Source organism: Erpetoichthys calabaricus, chromosome 13, assembly GCF_900747795.2.
Source record: "Erpetoichthys calabaricus chromosome 13, fErpCal1.3, whole genome shotgun sequence".
Classification (NCBI taxonomy): Eukaryota; Metazoa; Chordata; class Cladistia; order Polypteriformes; family Polypteridae; genus Erpetoichthys; species Erpetoichthys calabaricus.
Window position 1 is genome coordinate 97,298,335 of NC_041406.2, and position 17,429 is coordinate 97,315,763.

A 17,429-nucleotide genomic window follows, 5' to 3' on the forward strand; every position below is an offset into this window, starting at 1 on the left:
ACCCTTAAAGACTTATATGCATCAAAGTCCCACTGAAAATAACATTATCATTTTTTACACCATATCCAAAACAGATCTTAAACAGACTCAGGGTTTTCATGAACAGTCGTTGCACACAGAGACAGCAAACATAAGGAATGGACAAGCTGGTTAACTGACATTCAGGAATGGAGTCACAGTAAGGAGATCATGCAGAGAGAGAAAACATACAAAGTAGACTGCTGTATTACTGCACACTCAAAAAAAAAAAAGTCTAAAGGGTTGAACAGACTAGTGCCACCCCGGCACCTACTAGTGTTGCTCTTGAGCTCATTAGACGTTGTTTATGTGCTCTTCTCGACAGTGGCATGCTTTCTGTTTCTTCAAAGATTCCATTTATTACTGTTCAACTACTTTAAAGAGTAACTTGAGAACAATAAAGGCACTTTAGCTTTGATCACAATGGCACAACAATGACTAAATAGCAAATGCATGCAATACAGAGCGCGATTGGCAAATAGCATAATACTGCAGAGCTTACCAATGCTGTAAGTAGAAAAGACCACTTTCATTAAATAAATACACTTCTAGCAGGTGCAAAAAATGCCAAAGAATTGCACTGACTAGTTGCAAAATAAATACTTCTAAGCAATATGTGATGTTAATCTCTAGCAGACTCTAACACTAAGAATCAACAAGAGTTTAGTTTGTTCCTCTAATAATATAACAGCAGTTTTGACAAGAGTAGACAATTCAGCCCAACACAGTTCATCAAACTCTATTTCCCTGCTTTTTAAAAAATAACAGGTTGAGACTTGAAGTTCACCGAAGTACTAACCTCTAAAATGCTAGTTGGTAATCTATTCCATATATCTGTTTCTCTAATGTTCACTTAACCATAATCAAGTTTTATATCTTTGCATCTGTATTCAAATTATAGTTATAAGCTGTAAGGAGAGATTTGAGTGCCTGCCTTAAATTAACCAGCTTTTAAAGAGCAAGATACTGAAAAAATGAAAAATAAAATCCACAAAAATAAGCAGTGCTCAGAATAACCAGCAAAATGTACAAACAAAGAAATTAAAAAGAAGACTTTCTGACACAAATCTAAAAAGCTGACAGAATACTGTGATTCTGAACCCCTTTAAAGAAAAAACTTCATGTCAGCCCATAAACATGATGAAACTCAACAGCAATACAAATAATAATCAGGGCTTACATTTTGTTTTTGACAGAGACTTACCAACTTGTAACAACAGATCAAACTTTTCATACAATTTATTTTTATTTACTTTGTTTTGGAAAAAATATGATCATCATAGACTAGTTGATTTATCTGCTTAACACTAGAATCCCTGAAACCTACGAAAAAACTCATAATCCCAGGCTACCTTAAATTCCTTTGCACCTCTCCTCATCAGCATCTTTTGTTTTGCAAATGTGTTGATCAGCACAAGAGGCAAGCAGCCTGCTATCCCATTCCACATCGATGGAGCTGAAGTCAGTGCAAAATTCTCAGAGCTCAAGTGTGTTTATCTGAGTGTAAGGTGCCTGGAGTTTATAGGGTAAATAATATATATCGTTATTTGGAATACATACATTTCATGTGTGTTCTGTGTATACAACAATTTCTGTAAATTTAGGATGACAGGAAATGCAAGGCAAGAAATGCTGAACACATACCTATTAAAACTGTTAAACTAATAATGATGTGAGATGTACAATGTGGGAAGACTTTAGTCCAAATATCAAACACATGCGCTTTTAATCAAGAATATAACTAAAGAAAAAAAAATCATTCAATTTACATGTTGCTGTCAATGAGTTAAAAACCCAAGCTCAAATGTAAATCGACAGAAAGTTGATATTGGATCTTGGATGGTGCAGAGGGTAAGAAATGCTGCCTTATAACCAAAAGGTTCCGGGTTTGAATCCTGGAGCTCCTCGTTTTGAGTAGTGAGCTGCTATTATTATTATTGTAATATAATAAAAACATACACTTGATTTGAGTCTGCAACATCCGGTGTAAATTTTGGCTACTTCTAAAAGTTAGTGCTTCTTTTTTATTATTCAGTTTTATTGTGTCAGTGACGTTCACATGGTATAACAAACTTAACTCTCCCTCTGATGGTGTTTATTTCCATTCTTTGCACAACAGCAGCAACAGTTTGTGCTGTGGCTGATGCCTGCTCAGAACTATTTGGTGTACTGACAATCAAAGATATGATGTCCCATGACCTCTATCAGGCTATCATGTGGCATTTGGGCTTTGACAACAAAGACACCCGTGCAGAACATGTGAAAAACAATAGATTTGGTGCAATCTCTGACATCTGGCAACATTTTCTTGAGAGTTACGTTTTGAGTTATAACCCAGGGCAAAGACTTTCCAAGTCTGTGGTCATAAAGCTTATGGAGCCATTTCTGGACAAAGGCAGAATCGTAACATGCTTCTTCACAGAGCTTTCAATGGCGAATAGACTGCTGCACCGCAACAAAACTCTGCTTCACTCATTATACACTTCACGTCATTATTAGTATAACACGGAAAAAGTTTCTGTTTAAGGTATATATTCAGCATTTCTTGCCTCACATTTCCTGTAATCTTACACTTACACAGATTGTTTTAGACACAGAACACACATTAAATGTATGTATTCCAAATAACGATATATTATTTACCCTGTCAGACACCTCACACCCAGAAAAACACACTTGAGCTGAGAATTTTGCGACTGACTTCAGCTCCGTTGGGGGGAGTTTGATGGGATAGCAGGCTGCTTTCTGCTTGGGTTGAATGATACATTTGCAAAATAAAAGACACTGATGGAGAGGTGCAAAGGAATTTAAAGTGGCCCGAAATTACAAATTTTTTCGTAGGCTTCAGGGATTCTAGTGTTAAAATCAATAGAAACAAATTCAGAATGCAAGCATTATTATATTCAGACCAATGGAATCAGGAAATACTAGTATTATTCAGGATACTTTATTTTCAGTATCTAAATTATAAAAAAAAACCTATAAAAGTTGCATTTGTGTCAACACCAGCACAAACGGTGTATCATTTTTTGAGTGTTTGAAATATGTTTTTATTGCATGGTTGAATTTTTTTTTTATTTGTATTTACCAACCATTCTTTTCAGTCTTTGATGACATCACCCAATGTGGGCATTGCAGTAGTTGTAATGGATGCCTCTCCATAGAGGTACTGCTAAAATGCACTTGTTAATTTGGTGATGGAGTAGATGCCATATTATTTAAGAGGGTTGCAGAAGTATTGGAGCTATACTAAATAAATTAATACTCCCGCAAAACAATGTCTGCATATTCAAACGTTTACCAGTCAAAGAAACAAAAAAATACACGTTTAACCCAGGAGTCATTCTTGTTCATCACAAACATATATTTCACAGCAGGTTTGTCAATAAGACAGCCATCTGTAAATGCTGGTTAATAACAATTACCAAAAAATAACATTTAACGGAAAAGGTTAATAAAATAAATTTTCAAAAGTTTTAGACTATTAATGCTTTAATTTTCCGTATCTGCCCTATTTTTTTTTTTTTTTTTTTTTTTTTAATTTGTCCCTACTTAAAGGCTTCATTTGTTAAATCAAACTTTCCTACTAAAGGTAAATTCATGATTTCACAATTTCTGTATAATCTTCGTTGTGTTTTTCATCTTCATGGTGTGTATTGCTATTTTACATATATAGGCTTTAACATAACAAATCTCATCCAACTTTTGTTGTAAGTAAAGCATTTACTTTAAATTTCCTCTCTTATTGCCCTCTTATTTCTCTCACAATATGTACTGCCAAATGAGCCACTTGATGAAGTTCTTTAGAAGCTACTGTTTAGGGCAGATTGTCATTTACACCCAAGAATAGTGTCTGCTAATTGTAACTCTAAAAGAAAAGCATTTAGAGGCAATTAAGGAAGCAAAGTGTTAACAAAAAAAAAATTCTTAAAATTAAAATAAAATTACCAGTAATTAAGAGCATAAACCCTACCCATTTTATTTGTCTGCAAGAGTGGTTAGACATTTTCTAAGGCTACATATTTAAGTTAATCACACACTGAAGCCTTTACAGATTCAACAAAATTAGAAAGGAATCAATGAGTCCTAAAAAACAGGGATAAAATAAAAGTTGAAACTGAAATTTGAAATACATCTTTAGCCCTGAAACCCAGAGGAGTCCCAGGACCAGTTTTTAGTACCACTGGCCCAAAAGAAGCCTTATTAGCACCTTTCCAGGATGCAACTGTGAAGGACCAGCATGAGTGAAGAAAAGCAAATTACGGCAGGAAGGCCTGAGCTGAGCCACCTACTACTGAAAATGATGGAGCCTTCTCCATTAATGAAGGTCCTACTGTGAAAAGCTTAGATTGGTAGACTAGCAGCTAAAAGGTTAAAAAAATAAAGTCCTCTGCTTTCAGAAGAATCATTCAAGGTGCACAGGAGCAAGTAGGCCCCTAATAATCAACACTCACACATTTCATGTACAAAGCTAACAGTAAAACGACAAAAAAAAAATAACAACATGAAGGCTCACCTCAGAATGTGACTATCAGAAAAGGAAAAATTAGATATCGATTGGCTTCATTTAAAAGTCCACAAACAGCAGGCATTTGCTATCAGGAAACTGCCTGGAGAATCTAACTGTTGATGCCACTGTCTAGATAAGTGGAAAAAAAGCTGAACAGACAGCACTGGGTGGAAACTAAAGTACAAAAGCAGGAGTTCATCTTGCTCAGAGGCAATGTGGTCCCCCCGTGGCAAAAGTACTGGAGTATAAACCACAACAGTATTAGTTCAATCGCACCAATGCGTCAGCACAAGCAAATCACTTACAGTAACCGAATATGGCTCAAACTATACAAATTGTAGGTACCACATGGGCTAGACGGGCATTACAGCCAGGTGAGGTGATGGTTCCTTACTCGGATGGGAGCCTCCTAGAAGGCAGACAGGCATCCTGACCAGGGAAGAGAAAGGAACCAGACCCGGAAGAGATGGCCAGAACAGAGGGACATACAAGCCCACCAGTAGTGGAAGAGGTTTCTGGGGACTTCCTATTCCACCCGGACTGGCTAGATGGCAGCATTCATGAATCAGCAGGGAATGCTGGGAGATGTAGTCCAGCAATACAGCCCTACTGGGTGCCGCAAGGGGGTGCTGTAGGGAGATGAGCTCTCCAATTTATGGGACTTCCCTGTGACCCGGAAGTACTTCCATCGGGCAATCACCCTGGCACCAGAAGTACTCCTGGGTCCATAATAAAAGGGACCACACTACTTTATCCAGGCAAGTTGGAGCTGGGAGGACATAGAGCAACACTCAGCTGAAGGAGGGAAGTGTGGTGGTGAGAGGAATTGGAAAGAGGCATTGTGTCTGGTGGAGACCTGTCTTTGTGCTTGTATTACTTTGTGGAGGAATTGTTGAATGAACCATCCTTTATTTGAACCCGAGACTCTTTGAGTGAGCGTGTTTGGGGCTCACTGACGCCCCGGTTTCCATCACAAAATGTTAAAAAAAAATTGTACTGTGTAACTATAAGACAACAGATAAACCCATTATCTAGATAAAAGCAATGTGTACAACATTAGCAATATGTAGGACAGCATAAGTTTAGCTCCTTAAAGGAGTCTGCATTTCAATGCTAATATACGGTCTTTTTGTAAGAAGTTTATATTTTAATTTTTATGCCTTCTACAGTCATTTAGTGTTCATATAAAAAGCTGTGTTTGGTGAATCACAGCAACTGTCAAACACAGTGGTGGAGGAGTAAAGATTTGTGGTGGGCATTACCTCATAATCTTTATATTCACAATGAACTCCTCATTATACTAGAATATTCCTCAGGAAAATGAGAGCCCATCATTCCAAAAGGTAAAATTTCATCAACACTTTACACCATGAAACAGTAAAATGATCCTAAACCACTATTACAGAATGGCTGAAAAAGCAAAATCCATACCAGAGTAGGGCCATCAAATTGGAATGAAACATCAATAAACTGAAGCAGTGTGGGCCAAAATGCCTCTAAGTATGACGGAAGAGAAGGATGCAGCAAGTGTATAAAGAAATCGTTACTTTGGGCAACTACAGTGCAAATGTGGTTTAACAAGATACTGGATCATGACGTGTACTTTTTGTTTGTTTTAACACATTGCTCATGCAGATTTCTTATTTTTGTATGAATAAATAATGACAAAGCAAGATCTGTTTAGAGCTGGGTGTCACTGAATGCAAGACATGTTATTTTAGGAGATGAGAACTATATATTTAACAGTTGTGATGTGGTATATAAAACCATATAATTGAAAAAGCATGTACTTACTGTTTCTCATGAATGTATATATTGGTGAAAGAATAACATAACGTGGTATGCTGCTTTAATAAATCTATTGGAATTTAAATATATGACTGTCAGTTCAATCTCAACATTGATTCACTTCATCAAAAGTGAGTACAACCCTCATATTTTTGTAAATATTTTATTATATCTTTTCATGGGACAACACTGAAGATATGACACTTTGATACAATGTAAAGAAGTCCGCGTACAGCTTGTATCACAGTGTAAATTTGCTGTCCCCTCAAAATAACTCAACACACAGCCATTAATGTCTAAACCGCTGGCAACAAAATTGAGTACACCTCTAAGTGAAAAATGTCCAAATTGTGCCAAAAGTGTCAATATATTGTGTGGCCACCATTATTTTCCAGCACTGCCTTAACTCTCTTGGGCATGGAGTTCACTAGAGCTTCACAGGTTGCCACCGGAATCCTCTTCCACTCATCCATGATGACATCACGGAGTTGGTGGATGTTAGAGACTTTGCGCTCCTCCACCTTCCATTTGAGGATGCCCCACAGATGTTCAATTGGGTTTAGGTCTGGAGACATGCTTCGCCAGTCCAGCGCCTTTACCCTCAGTTTCTTTAGCAAGGCAGTGGTCGTCTCGGAGGTGTGTTTGGGGTCGTTATCATGTTGGAATACTGCCCTGCGGCCCAGTTTCTGAAGGAAGGGGATCATGCTCAGCTTCAGTTTATCACAGTACATACTGGCATTCATGGTTCCCTCAATGAACTGTAGCTCCCCAGTGCCGGCAGCACTCATGCAGCCCCAAACCCTGACCCTCCCACCACCATGCTTGACTGTAGGCAAGACACACTTGTCTTTGTACTCCTCACCTGCTTGACACCATCTGAACCAAATAAGTTTATCTTGGTCTCGTCAGACCGCAGGACATGATTCCAGTAATCCATGTCCTTAGTCTGCTTGTCTCCAGCAAACTGTTTGCGGGCTTTCTTGTGCATCATGTTTAGAAGAGGCTTTCTTCTGGGATGACAGCCATGCAGACCAATTTGATGCAGTGTGTGGCGTATGGTCTGAGCACAGACAGGCTGACCCCCCACCCCTTCAACCTCTGCAGCAATGCTGGCAGCACTCATACGTCTATTTTTAAAAGACAACCTCTGGATATGACTCTGAGCATGTGCACTCAACTTTTTTGGTCGACCATGGTGAGGCCTGTTCTAAGTGGAACCTGTCCTGTTAAACCTCTGTATGGTCTTGGCAACTGTGCTGCAGCTCAGTTTCAGAGTGTTGGTAATCTTCTTATAGCCGAGGCCATCTTTATATAGAGCAACAATTCTTTTTTTCAGATCCTCAGAGAGTTCTTTACCATGAGGTGCCATGTTGAACTTCCAGTGACCAGTATGAGAGAGTGTGAGAACGATGACACCAAATTTAACACACCTGCTCTCCATTCACACCTGAGACCTTGTAACACTAATGAGTCACATGACACTGGGGAGGGAAAATGGCTAATTGGGCACAATTTGGACATTTTTCACTTAGGGGTGTATTCACTTTTGTTGCCAGCAGTTTAGACATTAATGGCTGTGTGTGGAGTTATTTTGAGGGGACAGGAAATTTACACTGTTACACAAGCTGTACACGGAATACTTAACATTGTGTCAAAGTGTCATTTCTTCAGTGTTGTCCCATGAAAAGATATAATAAAATATTTACAAAAATGTGAGGGGTGTACTCACTTTTGTAAGATACTGTATTGCTGTGAACCTGGAAAAAATGTAGCATTATGATTTGTAAGTGACTTTAGAAACCTGCTCTGTTAAATCAATAAATAAACACACAAATAGCATTTTTAGTGCAGAGGCTGAAGGACGTCACATCCACACAGAAATAAGGAGATCTTCTGTTAAACGTTACCCACTCTCCCTCCCCAGTGTCAGAGTGGCACCTGCTTTTCTTGAGTTGATTCAACCATGGTAACCATCCAGCATATTGTCCAGCAGAGCCTGTTCTTTACAAAATATTCAATTCTTTAGTAGGCACACACTCAGCAACTCCAAGCAGGTGCTTATTTATAGATTTGTCGTCCTTGCCATTTTCTTTATTAAGGCTGCAGCCGGCTTTCAGAAGTCTCCCCTATTAACAACTGCTAATGATTGCCTAATGCATTTCCATTCACCTTTAGGGCTCCCAAAGGAAAAGAGGGGTAGCAGCAGCTGGACAGTGTAAATAGAGAGCCACAGAGCTAAAGGCAGAGAGTTTGATCACACTCTTTGGCAGCCATAGGCCACCTACTGTGCTTTGTACTATCTGAAAGCAAGTGCAGGAAAAAAGGCAGGGACAAAAACACGACGACAGAAGACAGAAACGCTCGTGGAGAGAGGGAAGAGGAAGAACATGAGGGCTGCTTTACAAAGAAAGAAAAGCTGGTGACATTTCAAATTCACATATGCTCAAAACTGGGGGTAGGGGAGAGCTGTGATCGACAGGATATGTGTTTCACAATTTTGCATTTACTGTTCGTATAGGATTACTCCTCTAAGGTGGTAGCAGAGGACCAGCCATCATACAAAAAAATAAGGTTAATTAACAGCAGCACGGCCAAAGTACATATACAAGAACGGAGGGATAAATTACTAGAGGAAATAAAAATAAGAGCTTAAAAAAATAACTAGATTTAACTAACATTAAGAACTGATCAGTTATTTATTGCTCATTTTTAACTGAACCTCCAACTCACCGTTTATGACTCTTCGTATCAACGGTAAAGTTTTACCACCCTTTTGTCTGGCTTTAAGCTCATTTTGGAACATTGTCATCCTGACACATAACTGACAGGAAGAGATGCCGCCATCTGGGTGCATGGATTAAATAAAAACTGAAATATGTTAAGAAACAGACAGGCTACACACATAGCCTGCCTATCATGGTATCCACATTACTAACCAAGAATGGTAAACCGGATGGACGCAGGGACATCTGGCCATGGGCCGTAGCCGCAAAAAGACGTACTGCACAGGCGCCCCAAGAAATGAGGCGCCGCGAGAGGCGGTCGCGACCACAGAAAAAAGGAGTGAGCACAGAAAAAAGGAGTCAAAGAAATGAGGCGCCGCGGCCACAGAAAAAAGGAGTCAGCACAGAAAAAAGGAGTGAAACGCCGGCGACGCACACAGCGCCGCACCCATAGGAAGCAACGTAAAATTAGAAATGAGGCGCCCATAGCACACAGAAAAAAGGAATCAGACGCCGGCGCTGTGTGCACGAAGCCCATGGCACACGAAACGGAACACACACAAAGAAGAGAATTGAGACCCACGACACACAAAGCCCCCCTGCAGTAACTGCAATAAGAAATGAGGCGACACGCCCCTAGAACACCAAAAAGAAAGGAGTCAGACGCAAGCGCCACATAGCACACGAAACGTTACGCACACAAAGAAGAGGATTCAGACCCACTACAAACAAACACCCCCTCCACTAACAAAGATAAAAAAGTGAGGCAACGCGCCCCTAGCACACAAAAACAAAAAAGGTCAGACGCGAGCGCCACACAAACCCATTGGACACAAAACGGGACAGACTACGGACATAACACATGAAACATACACAAAAAGGAGGATTCGGACCCACGACCACACTAACATAAATAAGAAATGAGACACAAAGCCCCACTAGGGTTACCACTTTTAATACAAAAAAAATAAGGGACGCATACTGCAGCGGGGGCCACATCCCAGTGCCAACACTTTGCAGACTCTACTTAAAAGACCCGCCCTCCTCACTGGACAGTTAAAATGACCAATCAAACTAACGATGACATCAAGTATTACCCAATCAAAAGTAGGAAAGGAGGCATCTTCATAAAATGCGTGTGAGATGATTTGCATGAGATGCTGCTTTAAAAAAAATGATAAAAAAAATACGGGACAAAACCCGTCCCGTATTGATTCAAAACGGGACGCGCAATTTCATGCTCAAATACGGGACGATTCCGTATTTTACAGGACGGGTGGCAACTCTGCCCATTACTAAACGAACTGTCCGTATTAAACATACGTCATCTGAACACATTCAAATTAGGCAGCATAGATCGATCTCATTATACTGATCCACTATTAACTGTTTAACCACAGAAAAGGCTCCATATTAACAGTGAGTGCGATCCTCCTTATTACTTATCCATATATCTAACGCTGCAGAACAAACAAGTAATGAATTCACGATCACAGGTACAAAACGATACGGCTCAAGTGACGGGACCAAACACACGAACCCGCATGAAAAAAAACAATACACATCAGCGCATACAACGCGCTTCTGAAACCCCGGAAGAAAAAATGTCTCGGCTCCAAAAACGCAAAGCTCAACTAACACATTAACAGAAACGAGCGCAGATGGACAGACACAATGAACGTACACGCATACAGCACGCGTCTCAAAGTGCTGCATCGAAACAGGCAAGGGTTCAAAACGAAACACCTCGAGTCTCAGAGATACAAAAACGGCAGCCAAGGACAAAATAAATAAATGCAATTCATGAAAATTCATTGGGATTACTGAATGTCATTTACAATCATTATCATTCACTTAACTTCCCTGAAGAAACAACTAGCAATACAAGTAATGAATTTACACGTTATTGTCAAAACAGTCAAATTTGACTGCCTCCTTCACATTTATATCCTGCATATCTACAGAAGCTTCTAACTGACGAAGTACCTGAAAGTGAAAACTTTATGAACTGCATTAGATCCTACAATAGTTCATTTGCTTTTGCATCTAATGCCATCCAGTCACTTACTCAACACCATTGATAAACTACTACAAACGTTGATAAATAATAATATTCCCTTTGGAGCAAAGGTACTTTTATTAGGGGGAGATTTTACACAGTGCTTAGCTATGGTTCCACATTCCATACGCTTGGCTATTCTGCAGTCCACCTTAAAATACGCAGACAATTGGCATTGCTTTCAAAAGAGTTACGGAGATATTTAGAACAGCAATCTCATTACACCAAATACCCCTTTTAACACAACAAACTATATTATGTCCAAAAAATATTAATGTTGATCACATTAGTAACCAGGTCATTTCATTACTTCCTGGAGTTGCACAGCTCTTTCTAAGCTCTGACAAAGTTGACTCTGATGACGACAATGACCATCTTAATTTCCCCTTAGAATATTTGAACACTATTAACCCAGCCGGATTAACACAACACAATCTTAGCCTTAAAAACGTAACAATAATCATGCTGTTAAGAAACCTTAACACTAAACAGTGTTTATGCAATGCTACACGTTTAGTCGTCAACACCTTGCCACACAATGTTATTGAAACAAAACTTCTTACAACATCACATGCTAACAATACTGTTCTGATTCCTACAATTAACCTTACAAGTTATAACCTGGAATTACCTTTTACTCTTAAACAGCGACAGTTCCCCATTAAAACCAACCTTGGCCATGACCATCAACAAATCACAAGGACAAACAATACACAAAGTTAGCATCTACCTCTCTGAGCCCGTTTTTGGACATGGACAACTTTATTTGCTTCCTATATGCGTCATCTATACCTTCACACTATGCTATATCTCATTCATACATCACGCTGTTTGTAATTTCACAACACCAGGGGTTGGCGAGCGAAGCGAGCAGGGTGCGGAGCCCCCTAGTGTACGGTAGATAAGGCCTGGACTTTAAAATACAAGGCTGCTGGTTCAAATCTCTGCCTCTTCCTTGTGTGTGACCCTGAGCAAATTAAACCATCTTCCTATACTGCAAATATCTATACAAGCTGGTAAAATATTCTGACCTTGTAATAAGGCTTATTAGATAAAGAGCATCAGCTTAATACTTGATGATAACACATTAAAGAATATGTGGGACTAAATTGCAAAGACCAAGACTGCCAGTTCATGATAGATAGATAGATAGATAGATAGATAGATAGATAGATAGATAGATAGATAGATAGATAGATAGATAGATAGATAGATAGATAGATAGATAGATAGATAGATAGATAGATAGATAGATAGATAGATAGATAGATAGATAGATAGATAGATAGATAGATAGATAGATAGATAGATAGATAGATAGATAGATAGATAGATAGATAGATAGATAGATAGATAGATAGATAGATAGATAGATAGATAGATAGATAGATAGATAGATAGATAGATAGATAGATAGATAGATAGATAGATAGATAGATAGATAGATAGATAGATAGATAGATACTTTATTAATCCCAATGGGAAATTCACATTCTTCAGCAGCAGCATACTGATACAATAAATAATATTAAATTAAAGAATGATAATAATACAGGTGAAAAAAACAGACAATAACTATGTATAATGTTAAATATTAACGTTTACCCCCCCTGGTGGAATTAAAGAGTCGCATAGTTTGGGGGAGGAACGATCTCCTCAATCTGTCTGTGGAGCAGGACAGTGACAGCAGTCTGTCGCTGAAGCTGCTCTTCTGTCTGGAGATGATACTATTAAGTGGATGCAGTGGATTCTCCATAATTGATAGGAGCCTGCTGAGCGCCCTTCGCTCTGCAACAGATGTTAAACTGTCCAGCTCCATGCCAACAATAGAGCCTGCCTTCCTCACCAGTTTGTCCAGGCGTGAGGCGTCTTTCCTCTTAATGCTGCCTCCCCAGCACACCACTGCGTAGAAGAGGGCGCTCGCCACAACTGTTTGATAGAACATCTGCAGCATCTTATTACAGATGTTGAAGGAAGCCAGCCTTCTAAGGAAGTATAACCGGCTTTGTCCTTTCTTGCACAGCGCATCAGTATTGGCAGTCCAGTCTAATTTATCATCCAGCTGCATTCCCAGATATTTATAGGTCTGCACCATCTGCACACAGTCACCTTTGATGATCACTGGGTCTATGAGGGGTCTGGGCCTCCTAAAATCCACCACCAGCTCCTTGGTTTTGCTGGTGTTCAGGTGTAGGTGGTTTGAGTCGGACCATTTAACAAAGTCATTGATTAGGTCCCTATACTCCTCCTCCAGCCCATTCCTGATACAGCCCACGATAGCAGTGTCATCAGCAAACTTTTGCACATGGCAGGACTCCGAGTTGTATTGGAAGTCCGATGTATATAGGCTGAACAGGACCGGAGAAAGTACAGTCCCTTGTGGCGCTCCTGTGTTGCTGACCACAATGTCAGACGTGCAGTTCCCAAGACGCACATACTGAGGTCTGTCTTTAAGATAGTCCACGATCCATGCCACTAGGTATGAATCTAATCCCATCTCTGTCAGCTTGTCCCTAAGGAGCAGAGGTTGGATTGTGTTGAAGGCGCTAGAGAAGTCTAGAAACATAATTCTTACAGCACCACTGCCTCTGTCCAAGTGAGAGAGGGATCGGTGTAGCATATAGATGATGGCATCTTCCGCTCCCACCTTCTCCTGATATGCAAACTGCAGAGGGTCAAGGGCGTGTTGAACCTGTGGCCTAAGGTGGTGAAGCAGCAGCCTCTCCATGGTCTTCATCACATGTGATGTCAGAGCAACAGGCCGAAAGTCATTCAGCTCACTAGGACGTGATACCTTTGGGACTGGGGTGATACAAGATGTTTTCCAAAGCCTCGGGACTCTCCCCTGTTCCAGGCTCAGGTTGAAGATGCGCTGTAGAGGACCCCCCAGCTCCGATGCACAGACCTTCAGCAGTCGTGGCGATACTCCATCTGGACCCGCTGCTTTGCTGGCACGAAGTCTCCTCAGCTCTCTGCTCACTTGCGCTGTTGTTATTATGGGTGGGGATGTTTTTCCTATGCTGGTATCAGCAGAAGGATGTGTGGAGGGTGCAGTACTCCGAGGTGAGAGTGAGAGTGGGTTAGGGTGGTCAAACCTGTTAAAAAAGTTGTTCATTTGGTTTGCTCTCTTCACGTCTCTCTCAATGGTGGTACCCCCGCTTCGAGCTGCAGCCAGTGATGATCTTCATCCCATCCCACACTTCCTTCATGCTGTTATTCTGCAACTTCTGCTCCAGCTTTCTCCTGTACTGCTCCTTCGCCGCCCTGAGTTGGACTCGGAGTTCCTTCTGCACGCGCTTGAGCTCATGCTGATCACCGCCTTTAAAAGCCCTTTTCTTCTGGTTCAAAAGGCCCTTGATGTTACTTGTAATCCATGGCTTGTTGTTAGCATAGCAGCGTACTGTTCTTACAGGAACTACAATGTCCATACAGAAGTTGATGTAGTCAGTAGTGCAGTCAACAACTTCCTCAATGTTCTCATTATGAGATCCCTGCAGGATATCCCAGTCTGTAGTTCCAAAAAGTTCTCTCAGAGTATTCTCAGCCTCCGGGGTCCACTTCCTGAATGATCGTGTGGTTACAGGTAGGACTCTAACTTTTGGTTTATAGTGAGGCTGATGCTGAACCAGGTTATGATCTCCTTTCCCAAGCGCAGGCAGCGGGGTGGCACTGTATGCGTCTTTAACGTTTGCATACAGTAAATCAATAGTCTTATTTCCCCGGGTGTTACAGTCCACATACTGGGAGAATGCAGGCAATGTTTTGTCCAGTGTCACATGGTTAAAGTCTCCAGCGATTAGCACAAGCGCCTCAGGGTGCTGCGTTTGTAACTTAGCAACAGCGGAATGGATGATGTCACTCGCTGACTCCACGTCTGCCCGAGGAGGAATGTATACAATAACAACAATGACATGTCCAAACTCTCTGGGCAAATAGTAGGGACGTAAACTTACGGCCAACAGTTCGATATCCCTGCAGCAAGTGGAGATTTTGACGTTAACATGTCCAGAGTGACACCACCGTGTATTAACATAGAGAGCGAGTCCTCCTCCTTTGTGCTTACCACAGGTACTTGCATCTCTGTCCGCTCTAACTGTGCTAAACCCGGGTAGCTCCACGTTGTCATCTGGGATGGTGTTATTTAGCCACGTTTCGCAGAAACACAACAAACTGCATTCTCTGTAGGTCCTTACATTTTTCACCAGCGCAGCCAGTTCGTCGATCTTATTTGAGATTGAGTTTACATTCCCCAGAATCACAGAAGGCACCGAAGGCTTGAAACGCCACTTTCTCGCAAGCCGCTTCTTTTTTAGTTTAGTGCCGGCTCTGCTGCCACGATACCGCCTTCTTACCTCGTCGGGTAAATATGGAACCACACCGGCACTGGCATTTGTTCTCAGCGCCCGAAGTTGAGTACTTGAATAGGCGAGTCTCGGCGTGTTAAAATCCATGCCCACGTTGTAAAAGTAAGTGTGTCCAGGGAAGGAATCCACATAAAATAAAGTGGTAGGAGTGATCAATAAATAAAAATAGAAAAATAAAAGTAGAAAAGTACACATACATATACAGTCATACACGGAGCTGCTGAAAAGGCTGCCACTCACGGCGGCGCCGGATGCATTGCATTCTCCACCATTCACTCACTGGGCCAGCCTGTGACTCTCAAATTGTTTTGTAAAAATACAGAAAAAGGTGACTTGTGTGCTTGAAGATATAACGTCAACATAAATATATATGTGCCATGCTTTACAAAGGGCAGAACTGCCATTTGATGATTAAAAGCTAAATTATATGTGTTTCTTTGTGAATCACAATCATCTTAATATTATGTGTATACTTACAGTAGATGCCTCAAAAAATAATTTCACTCATAACTCATAACACAGGAGGTATTCTGGAAGATGTGACATGACATCTTCAATAGCATTATAATGTAAATAAAAATCCAGGCTGCAGTGATTGAGACCCCACTGAGTATGAAAAAGGGTTAGGAACCAAGGAGCAGTCCAGTAGACCCTGAACATCTTGAGAAAATTCCAATATGCCAAAGGGTTGCTGCATGGCCCCACAGGACCTCTTAGGATGTCACTTTGACGCCAGAGAAATGATTCAAGAAGTAACTCTAGGCTGAGTGTAAATGGCTTCTGGTAGCAAAACAAACCAAGAGCCAGGAGAACTAAAATCAGCCCAGCATTTGTGGGAAGGGTTTGGTTGTATTGGACAATGGTTTAGTTTTTAGGAGACATCTCAGCAGAACAAAATAATTAAAAAAAACTCCATAAGGAATAGTAGAAGGCAGGTAGCCTTAGACTACTTAACACAGGCATACAAGCCTGAGCCCAATACACAAAAACAATTTCAAAAGAAACATAAGAATGCACCCCGTTGTTAGAGTTTCCTCATGAAATAAATCCTGATCAGCAGTAGAAAAATAATCAAGAATAATAAAAATAAATTATTTTCCAAGAATTTGTTGATTACAATTAACGCCCATTGTTGAAATCCCCCCTACTAGGCTCGTCTGGCTCACTTGTAATGCGCCACATGGGGTTAGACATTAGGAGATAAAAATTAAGGGAATTAATTAGTTTTAAGAATACCATCTGATTAGTTATGGAGATAAATCATGACTACTTGTGGGACCTGCAAAATATCCAAATAAATTAAGAACATGTTGCATCTGGCACTGAATTGTCTGGAAGACTTTTCCTGTAGTCAAAATGTAATGGCTATGGTAGAGAGACTGGGGGGTCGACTGCTTTCCAACAATCTCCAAAAGCATCCTGCTGTGATGAAACTGACTTGCTGAGAAAAAAGAAAACACATATCTCTTCTCACAGGTTTCATGGTCCTGCTCCTACTCAAATGATTTTCTGAACTCCTTCTGTTCAATACTTATAAAACATCTGGGAAATAAGAAGAAACAAATGGCTGAGTTTCAAGGATCTCCCAAATCAGTGCCGGTGTCTAATCAACATTATAAAATGAAAATTCTAAAAGATGGTGCCAACCTTCTGCCTTTTGTATTGAAGTTGCAGTACATATTGATAGGTCTCCACCTCACAGATCCTCATCACCTCATGAAATGAGAGAACAACTACTGGAATATCCATATCATAAGTAATCATTATCAGCCTACTGTAAATTAGAAAGACAAGGAGGAACAGTCTTACAGCTCCAGAGTCCAGAAATCGAATGCAAGCCCAGTAACTGCCTGTGTTCAGCCTTCTCATGTCTGCATGGGATTTTCACCAGGCTTCTTTTTATATCCAAAATACATGCTTCCAAGTCAATTAGCTACTCTAAAAATGACCCTATATGAGTGAGTGTT

The 17,429-nt window shown here is 40.5% G+C and overlaps 1 protein-coding gene across 3 annotated transcripts in view; it reads right to left on the reverse strand.

The window, feature by feature from the left end:
* cdkal1 (CDK5 regulatory subunit associated protein 1-like 1) overlaps positions 1 to 17,429 on the reverse strand; it is an 848,634-nt gene that overhangs the window by 423,926 nt on the left and 407,279 nt on the right. The gene's annotated exons all lie outside the window — the stretch shown is intronic.